Source organism: Somniosus microcephalus, chromosome 22, assembly GCF_052327205.1.
Source record: "Somniosus microcephalus isolate GS21.2 chromosome 22, FLI_Smic_1.0, whole genome shotgun sequence".
Taxonomy (NCBI): Eukaryota; Metazoa; Chordata; class Chondrichthyes; order Squaliformes; family Somniosidae; genus Somniosus; species Somniosus microcephalus.
The window spans coordinates 61,135,648-61,145,888 of NC_141008.1; the positions used below are offsets into that span (position 1 = coordinate 61,135,648).

General features: G+C 46.9%; 1 pseudogene; it reads left to right on the top strand.

Annotated features, from left to right (window-relative positions):
- Nucleotides 1-5,314: 5,314 nt before the first annotated feature.
- On the top strand, nt 5,315-6,268 carry LOC147102446 (p53 and DNA damage-regulated protein 1-like; annotated as a pseudogene).
- Nucleotides 6,269-10,241: the final 3,973 nt, after the last annotated feature.

Consider the following 10,241-nt stretch of genomic DNA (forward strand, 5'->3'; position numbering starts at 1 on the left):
ATAGCCAGGATGTTGTCGGGGCCCATAGCCTTTGCTGTATCCAGTGCACTCAGCCGTTTCTTGATATCACGTGGAGTGAATCGAATTGGCTGAAGACTGGCTTCTGTGATGGTGGGGACCTCGGGAGTAGGCCGATATGGATCATCCACTCGGCACTTCTGGTTGCAAATGCTTCAGCCTTGTCTTGTGCACTCACGTGCTGGCCTCCACCATCATTGAGGATGGGGATATTCTTGGAGCCTCCACCTCCTGTTAGTTGTTTAATGGTCCACCACCATTCACGACTGGATGTGGCAGGACTGCAGAGCTTTGATCTGATCTGTTGATTGTGGGATCGCTTAGCCCTGTCTATAGCATGCTGCTTCCACTTATTAGCATGCATGTAGTCCTGTGTTGCAGCTTCCCCAGGTTGGCACCTCATTTTTAGGTACGCCTGGTGCTGCTCCTGGCATACTCTTCTACACTCATTGTTGAACCAGGGTTGGTCCCCTGGCTTGGTGGTAATGGTAGAGTGAGGGATATGCCGGGCCATGAGGTTACAGGTTGTGGTGGAATACAATTCTGCTGCTGCTGATGGCCCACAGTGCCTCATGGATGCCCAGTTTTGAGCTGCTAGATCTGTTCTGAGTCTATCCCATTTAGCACGGTGGTAGTGCCACACAACACGATGGAGGGTGTTCTCAGTGTGAAGATGGGACTTCGTCTCCACAATGACTGTGCAGTGGTCACTGCTACAATACTGTCATGGACAGATGCATCTGCGACAGGTAGATTGGTGAGGATGAGGTCAAGTAGGTTTTTCCCTCGTATTGGTTCTCTCACCACCTGTCGCAGGCCCAGACTGGCAGTTATGTCCTTCAGGACTCGGCCAGCTCAGTCAGTAGTGGTGCTACCGAGCCACTCTTGGTGATGAACACTGAAGTCCCCCACCCAGAGTACATTCTGTGCCCTTGCTACTCTCAGTGCTTCTTCCAAGTGGTGTTCAACATGGAGGAGTACTGATTCATCAGCTGAGGGAGTGCGGTAGGTGGTAATCAGCAGGAGGTTTCCTTGCCCATGCTTGACCTGAAGCCATGAGACTTCATGGGGTCCGGAGTCAATGTTGAGGACTCCCAGGGCCACTCCTTCTTGGCTGTATACCACTGTGCTGCCACCCCTGGTGGGTCTGTCCTGCCGGTGGGACAGGACATACCCAGGGATGGTGATGGAAGAGTTCGGGACATTGGCTGAAAGGTATGATTCTGTGAGTGTGACTATGTCAGGCTGTTGCTTGACTAGTCTGTGGGACAGCTCTCCCAATTTTGGCACAAGTCCCCAGATGTTGGTGAGGAGGATTTCGCAATTACGAGAAGTACAAAACAACAGCCTCATTGTGGGGAAGCAGCAGCCCACATTCTCTCATGAGTAATGCCAACATTTCAGAAAACATAGAGACTCTGGTCACGCTTATGCAACATTTAATATGAAAAATGCCGATGTAATCAACAGTGATGGGTATTCCCTACTTAAACAGTTTCCAAAGGCATGATAATTGTAGGATGTGGTTACTATGTGACATTGAAGCTCCATTGTATCCTATACCACTGTATTCTGTGAGATAATATGAGTAACCCATAAGTGATGTACTGGCATTATTATAGAAAATAAAGCACAGGCTGTACAGGGTGGAACACACTAGCAAGGCTCTATATAACATATACTCGGACTTCACTTTCAATGTTTTGAGATTCCAACAGAACCTTGTGACAGGACTCATGTTTTATTCTCCATATAATTTTTTTATTAAAAGGATTATTGGAATATATATTGTTGATTGGGGGAAAAGACATAATATCACAAAGTTTTGGGCATCTAAAACTCAAATATGAACGCTGGGTCTGAGCAAGAAAAATGGCAACTATCAGAGACTGCCTGATTTAAACATTTTACCCCCTCCAGTATTGCCCTCAGTCCCCTATAGGTGCCAACTGATACTAGGATACGGTTCCTCGGGTGCTGGAAGACCTCTAGTACCTCACCTCACTGGCCAATCTTCATGTATGGACTATCTGCTGTAAGGTGTCACAGCTGAGCCCAGTCTTGTCCTCGTGAGACACCTTCACTCCAGGAGGAGTCACTGGACTCCAGCAGCACCAACCCTGGCTAATTATTTTTGCCCCTTCCTGGTTGAGCTTGGCTAACACAACATAGACCACATCTTGTATTACAACATCAACTTGCATTTATATAGCGCCTTTAATGTACAAAAACATCCCAAGGCACTTCAAGAAGGGTAAACAGAAAAAATTGACACAGAGGCAAAGAGGGAGATATTAAGAGGGATGACTAAAAGTTTGGTCAAAGAGGTAGGTTTTAAGGAGGGTATTAAAGGAGGAGAGGTGGAGAGGTTTAGGGAGGGAATTCCAGAGCTTAGGGCCTAAATGGTGGAAGGCACAGTCATCAATGGTGGTGCGAAGGAAGTGGGGGAAGCAGAAGAGGCCAGACTTCGAGGAGCATTGAGTACTTGGAAGGATGTAGGGCTGGAGGAGGTTCTAGAGATAGAGAGGGGCAAGGCTATGGAAGGATTTGAACACAAGGATGAGCATTTAAAATTTGAGGCATTGGTGTTGGAAGCTCAGCTCAGGGTCAAATAGTAGGCCAAGGCTGCGAACAGTTTGGTTCAGCCTGAGACAATGGTCAGGGAGGGGAATGGAATTAGTGGCGAGGGACTGGGGTTTGTGGCGGGGACCGAAGACAATGGCTTTGGTCTTCCCAATGTCTAATTGGGAGGAAGCCAGTAGTTTAGTGGGAATAGTGAATAGAGCAGGAGGTCACCCTCATGGACAAGATGAGCTTGGAGAGGGCATGAAGGGAGATAGGTGAGAAAAGTAGAGACAGATTGCAGGCTCAGGGCTAGGGCAGGGGAGAACCTTGGGAGAAGCTAGGCTTGGTGGACAAGGGGAAGGGATGGAAGCGGCAGAGGTAGCTGAATGGATAGCCTCAATCTTAGTAACAAAGAAGTCCATGAACTCCTCGCAATTGTTGTTGGCAGTGAAGGTGGAGAGAGCAAGGGATTAAGGAGATGGTTGGTTGTGGAGATAATGTATATTTTGTGGGATTGTATGGTACATTGAGGCACTGATGTTTTGGTACAAAATGGAAGGGTGCCTGTTTCATCTGCCCCTCTTCCACCATTCTGAGTTCCAGAACTCTTGCTGTCAGGAGCAGCCTGGTGTCCAGTTGTCCACTTGGCCTCACTTTCCCATACACAAAGGTATATATATCAGGAGAATTGCTATTGGTCTCCTAGCCACCAGTTGATGCAACTTGGCATCAGGGCGCCTGGAAAAGGGAACAAAGTGAGCAATTTCATCCCCTCAAAAAAGTTTGAAGATTGCCTGATTATGGCCCAATTCTGGAGTGGGACACCTTGCAGCGAACGCCGTGAATTGGATTTTTCCCCCTACCCTTCAGGTCATAATATTTCTGCGGTGCAAATTGCTGGACATTTGCTTTGATAACGGCATGGTGTGGTCAACAGGGCACCGGGGACTTCCTGAACGTCGGGTCCAATCGTCTATCTCCTTAACTAATGAAATTTAAGGACAGAGAAAGAAACAGAGTGAATGGAGAAGGAAATAGGGTGAATTAGAGTCAAATTATATACAGAAAGAGAACTAAAGAGAGGGAAAGAAAGATTGGATTAAGAGAGAGACAAAAAGAGCCATTTAAAATGTAAAATTTAACAAAACTCTAGGAACAATTTACTACCTGTAGGAGTGAGAATCCACAGTTTCAATTGTTCCCTTTCTGGGCCTCAGAGGTTGAGTTTTGTGTCAGGACCATTAATCACATCATTAACAGGGTCCTTACGACGTAAAATTACGTCCCCTAAATATCTGCGTCGAGATTCATTCGTATTTACGCTGCATATCCAGCAATTTCTAAATGCTCATGAGGAGGTTGACGACAAGCTCTCATTTTCGCGAGGCTAACAGCGGAGAGGCGTAAATCATCCAGCAATTTGTAGCGACTCACAACTCATGGCGGATCTCTTGCTTGTCACAAAATGCAGTTTTTTTTACACATTAATAATGGCGGTGTTGTGAATGCCTTGTTACTTTGCCAGCAAATTTTGGCCCAATATTTCTTTTATTAGAGCACCACATAGTGGTGGAAACTGGTCAGTGCAACTAATCTCAACAACAACTTGTATTTTTATAGCGCCTTTAACGTAGTAAAACGCCCCAAGATACTTCACAGGAGCGTTATAAAACAATATTTGACACCAAGCCACATAATAAGATGGTAGGACAGGTGACCAAAAGCTCGGTCAAAGAGGTAGGTTTTAAGGAGTGTCTTAAAGGAGGAGAGAGAGGTAGAGAGGCGGAGAGGTTTAGGGAGGGAATTCCAGAGCTTAGGGCCTCGGCAGCTGAAGGCACGGCTGATAATGCTGGAGCGATTAAAATCAAGGATGCTCAAGAGGCCAGAATTAGAGAAGCGCAGATATCTCGGGGGGGGGGGGGGTTGTGGGGCTGGAGGAGGTTACAGAGATAGGTGGGGGGGGCGAGACTATGGGGCCTGACCTGTTGAGTATTTTCAGCATTTTCTGTTTTTATTTCCGATTTCCAGCATCCGCAGTATTTTGCTTTTGTAAAACTTTTCTATATTTGGGCTCAACAATTCTGGAACAGTCAGGCTAATTTGGAAGAGGATTGCGTTTCATTAATTGATTTGGAGGCGGGGAGTGGGAGGACTTGCAAAATTTCAGCAGTTCTTGAAATACGTGATAGTCAAAATAAAAACAAACGGCCGCCATGTTGCAGAGATCGAACACTGCTTAAACATGGGTTTGTTCCTGTGTGAAGATAAAAAAAAGAAAAAGACTTGCATTTATATAGCGCCTTTCACGGCCACCGGATGTCTCAAAGCACTTTACAGCCAACGAAGTACTTTTTTGAAGTGTAGTCACTGTTGTAATGTGGGAAACGCGGCAGCCAATTTGCGCACAGCAAGCTCCCACAAACAGCAATATGATAATGACCAGATAATCTGTTTTTTTGTTATGTTGATTGAGGGATAAATATTGGCCAGGGCACCGGGGATAACAACTCCCCTGCTCTTCTTCGAAATAATGCCATGGGATCTTTTACGTCCACCCGAGAGAGCAGACAGGGGCTCGGTTTAAAGTCTCATACGAAAGACAGCACCTCCGACAGCGCAGCGCTCCCTCAGCACTGCACTGGGAGTGTCAGCCTAGCTTGTCCCTGGAGTGGGACTTGAACCTACAACCTTTTGATCCACTGAACCACAGCTGACACCAAGATGGTGTGGAATGGTGATGAGCTACCTGACTGAGTTGGAGGAGCTGGTAGAGGGCATGTTGGCCAATAAACAGCAGATTATGGATCTGGATGGGAAGTGAAATCAGAACCGCGAAGCACTGAGAGCATTACAAAACAGCGCTGACCAATCGGGTCATCTTCTTTCGTACGGTAGTAGCAAAGCAAATCAAATGTCAATATCTAAGTCGGATATCCAGGCCAAAGCTTCCGGTGTAACAGCGTGGATATCTTGTAGGCTGCCTGTGAGTTTCCTCTGAGGGCAGTGCTCAATGATGTGCTCCAGGGTCTGATCAGGAGCTCCACAGTCGCATGATGGGGATGCTTTAATCTTCCATCAATGGAGAAGGCGGCAGCATCGACCATGACCGGTTCTGAGGCGGTTGATGGTTGTCCACTGTTTGCGAGGAAGGTTTGCTCCTTCAGGTTGGACTGTGGGGTCCTCTATAAGGAATCCTTTCCGTATATCACAGTTCTTCCAAGCATTTTGCCATCGGTCATCAAGGCTGAGGGGAGATCGCTGAAGGGCTTCGGCGACGGTCCAAAATGGCCTTCTAGATGAGAGACGGGTTGGTGGTAGGTTGTTCAAGTCGGCCTGGATCGGCATGTCTTTGCTGGTGTAGCGGTTGTATTCTCTGGAGACTGCATATTCGCGGCGTAGATGAGGTGCTGCGATGTTTGCAAGCACGGGCAGCCAAGGTGTTGGTGTCGATAAAAGCGTACCGGTGATAATGCTCATCATATAATTCAGCTGGTCATCAACAGATTTGACATGCGGACTCGATCGGGCAATGTGATGGTTGGTTTTGAAAACACGCTTATCAAACTCCACAATTCTAGAACCAGGGACATGATTTAGAAAGGAAAACCTGAGCTCAAAGGATTCAGCCTTTCCCCTTTGAACCCAAGATGGAATGCGGGCCTTTGACAAGACCCTGAAGCGTTGAGAGTTGCTCAAGGCCCCTGTGTGATTGGCGAGGAGAACTGGCCATGGCACCGCGTATTAGAGGAACATCTGCTTTACAAAGCATGGACGGCACATGCACAACTGTAAAGACGTCGCAGGATTTTCCTCGACATTGCAAAAGAACCAGAGGAAACGAGGAAAAACTTGTTTACGCAACGAGTGGTTAGGATTTGGAATGCACTGCCTGATAGGATGATGGATACAGATTCAATTGTAGCCTTCAAAAGGGAATTGGATACTTGAAGGAGACAAAATTGCAGGGATATGGGGCAAGAGCGAGGAGTGGGACTAACTGGATTGCTCTTCGAATGAGCCGGCGCAGACTCGATGGGCCGAATGACCTCCTTGTGTGCTGTACTATATGATTTAAAAATGTACTGAAATCAGCTTTCAACAGGATTGTGATTTGAGAAATGCTGCCTTTTGTGGGAAGCTGTTTTTTTTTTCCCGCCCAGACCTTGCTTAGGACTGGAGAGCAGATACAGTAATAATACAGGTACATTTCCCTCGGTATCTGCGACCCTGGCTGAAGTGACCATTCTTCAAGTGTGAGCCTAGTTAGTGAGTGTCAGCAGATCATTCATGGGGAAGGGCAGGGACATCAATGGTGAGCTCAGTCTAGTCCTCACACAGGAACTTTCCAAGGGAGGAGTTACTGGATAGCGACCGGGGGATTGAATTTGCTCCGTTCATTAGAGCTGTTGCATGTGTTATTTGTGCATTAAGGGGTAATAATCTTGGAAATTTATGTTAATTGAGTGGTTGTTAACTTTTTCCCATGGTCCAGAAATTATTCTGGCACAAGGCCCTTGTGAGGGTGCAGAGGAGATTTACCAGAATGGTTCCAGGGATGGGGAATCTTAGCTACAAGGACAGGTTGGAGAAGCTGGATTTGTTTTCATTAGAGCAAAGGAGGTTGAGGGGTGATTTGATAGAGGTGTACAAGATTATGATGGGTTTGGATAGGCTAGACTGGGAAAGGCTGTTCCCACTAGTTGATGGGAGTGGGCCTTTGGCGTAGCGGTAGCATCCCCGCCGCTGAGCCAGAAGGTGTAGGGTTCCGAACCCCGCTCCAGACAGTCTCGGCAAGTGGAGTCGGAGCTCCGGCTCTAAATTCTGGGTTGACATCCAGCAGGATACTTGCGTCCGTGGGTGTGGGTGGGCCCCCCCCTCGTATGGGTTGTGGGAGCCCATAAAACCCTCCCGCCATAGGACTAACCACCCGAATGGCTGGTACGAAGATGGTTACTGTCACGGAAGGAGTGTTAATCGCAGCCAGAAATCCTTCCACCACTTCATACAGTTCCCCAAAGGGAACAGTGTGAAGACACGTACGACGACTAGTTGATGGTACAAGGACTAGGGAACACAGATTTACGGTTTTGGGCAAGAGATACAGGGGGGACGTGAGGAAAAACCTTTTTATGTAGCGAGTGGCGAGGACCTGGAACTCGCTGCCGACGGAAGTGGTGGAAGCGGAGACACTCAATGTTTTCAAGGGGAGACTGGATAGGCACTTGAGGGAAATAAACTTGCAGGGCTACGGGGATAGAGCAGGGGAATGGGACTGACTGGATTGCTCTACAGAGAGCCGGCACGGACTCGATGGGCTGAATGGCCTCCTCCTGTGCTGCTATGACTCTATGTTAACGCTCAGATTGAAGGTAGTGCTTTTGCCCCTGCTTTGTTAATTGCTTGTTAAACAGCAATCATTGCACAGATTTACTCCATCCCAAGGTTCCTGTTAAAGCCCCAAAAAGGGCCGAGCTGAGGAGCAGAGGAGCAAAGCGGGAGACATTGGCCAAAGAAGGAACCTTTCAGTAAACACCAGAGTGTGGGTGCCGCATCATGTCTGACAATGCTGGATAGCTTGGAGCAGAAACAAGAGGCCATTTTCTCTGACCTCAGATGGAACATTTCACATTCCTTCGTTGCTAAAGCTGCCTCTAAGGAGGTTGTTTTTAATTTTTTGTGACAAACACTTACTTTTCCCTTCAACAACTCCTCACCCTTGCTATATCCTCCCTGTGTTGAACTGAAGACTCATCGCTGTTTCCTACTCCAACTCAATTCTTTCCTAGCGCCTCAAAAATGTGAGACTCCATCAGCCTCTCCTTCACGGAATGATACAGCAGAGACGGTGGCCTTTCGGCCCATCGTGCCTGCGCTGCCTCTTTGAAAGAGCTATCCAATTAGTCCCACCACACTGCTCTTTCCCCATAGCCCTGCAAATGGGAAAAGCTGTGAGCGGGAAAAAAACAGACTTGGAAAAATTGTCCACTGCGTAATTGGACAGATTGAAATTCAGAACACAGCTCCGATCAGTGTGTTCGAGTGTGAAAGTGAAACGGAGAAACACAATTCTAGTGTATGTGTGACAACACGTGTATATTTAACCAGGTGTGACTTGCAATGCTCTGAGAGAAGTAACATGCATCAATAGTATGTTTTTAAAATGCTTTTTTTTTACATTAAATTGGCATCTGCTTACAGCTGAAGAGAATTTGTGGTCCATTTTAAAGCCAGGCGAATGCGAGCTGAATATTGATTGCCGTTGTTTCGTACAATAGGTACTTAGCATCTAAACAACAAATTAGTCTGCGTCATTTGGATTCATGCAACAAGACAGTAACAAGCCTGAACGAGCTGCCCATATTATTGTTGAAAGATGTGCAGATAGAATCACAAAAGCAAAACACTGCGGATGCTGGAATAATCTAAAATAAACTCAGAAAATGCTGGAAATACTCAGCAGGCCAGGCAGCATCTGTGGTGACCCTTCGTCAGAACTGGCAAAAAGGAAAGGTTCTGACGAAAGGTCATTGACCTGAAACATTAACTCAGGGTCTCTCTCCACAGACGCTGTAAAGCGCCTTTCACGTCTCAAAGCACTTTACAGCCAATGAAGTACTTTTTGAAGTGTAGTCACTGTTGTAATGTGGGAAACACAGCAGCCAATTTGCGCACAGCAAGCTCCCACAAACAGCAATGTGACCTGTTTTAGTGATGTTGGTTGAGGGATAAATATTGGCCAGGACACTGGGGATAACTTCCCTACTCTTCTTCGAAATAGTGCCATGGGATCTTTTTACATCCACCTGAGAGAGCAGACGGGGCCTCGGTTTAACATTTCATCAGATAGACGGCACCTGCGACAGTGCAGCACTCCCTTCGCACTGCACTGGAGTATCAGCCTAGCTTTATGTGTTCAAGTCCCTGGAGTGAGACTTGAACCCACAACCTTCTGACTCAGAGGCAGGTGTGCTACCCACTGAGCCACAGCCGACACAGGAAAGATGTACAGAAAGAATTAGTTTGGACTCAAAAGCCATGGGAAGAGAATGACTGTACTTTTCCAATGCACATTATCGAGGTCATTCTACTTGCAAGAAACTTTTCTTCATACGAAAGACATATTGCTGTTTTGTTAACACGGAAAATGCAGGACAGTCACCATCTGAATAGAGTTGTCATCTCTGGTTCGACGTTTTCCTGAAGGCTTCATCACATGTACCAGGTGTATTATACCGCCAAGAGGTTACATCATGAGCCTTTCATAGTGGGAGGGGATGCTGAGGGGAACCTCATTGTAATAGCATCATGAATGCAACTCTATCTCAATATCTGGTACTACAAGGGGAGGCTCCACCTTGATCACCTGGTTCTTTTTGAATCTCAAGTCATACCATTGCCGCCTCCCATGAGAATTTTGCCAGGTAACTTTTCCCTTCCTAGCCTTCAACCCACTGTCTGTTTCCTCCATCGTATTCTTGTAATCCAATCACTACTTCCTGGGCTTACCTCACCGTCTCTTACTCTTTCCAACCCTGGTGCTGTCCTGCCCTATAGGCCACTTCACCTTAGTCTCTCAGTAATAGTAAAAAAAAAAAAAATCAGGCTGACTCCATTGGTAAGGTCAGTGTATAACTGAGCCATACCAACGAGAAGATCCC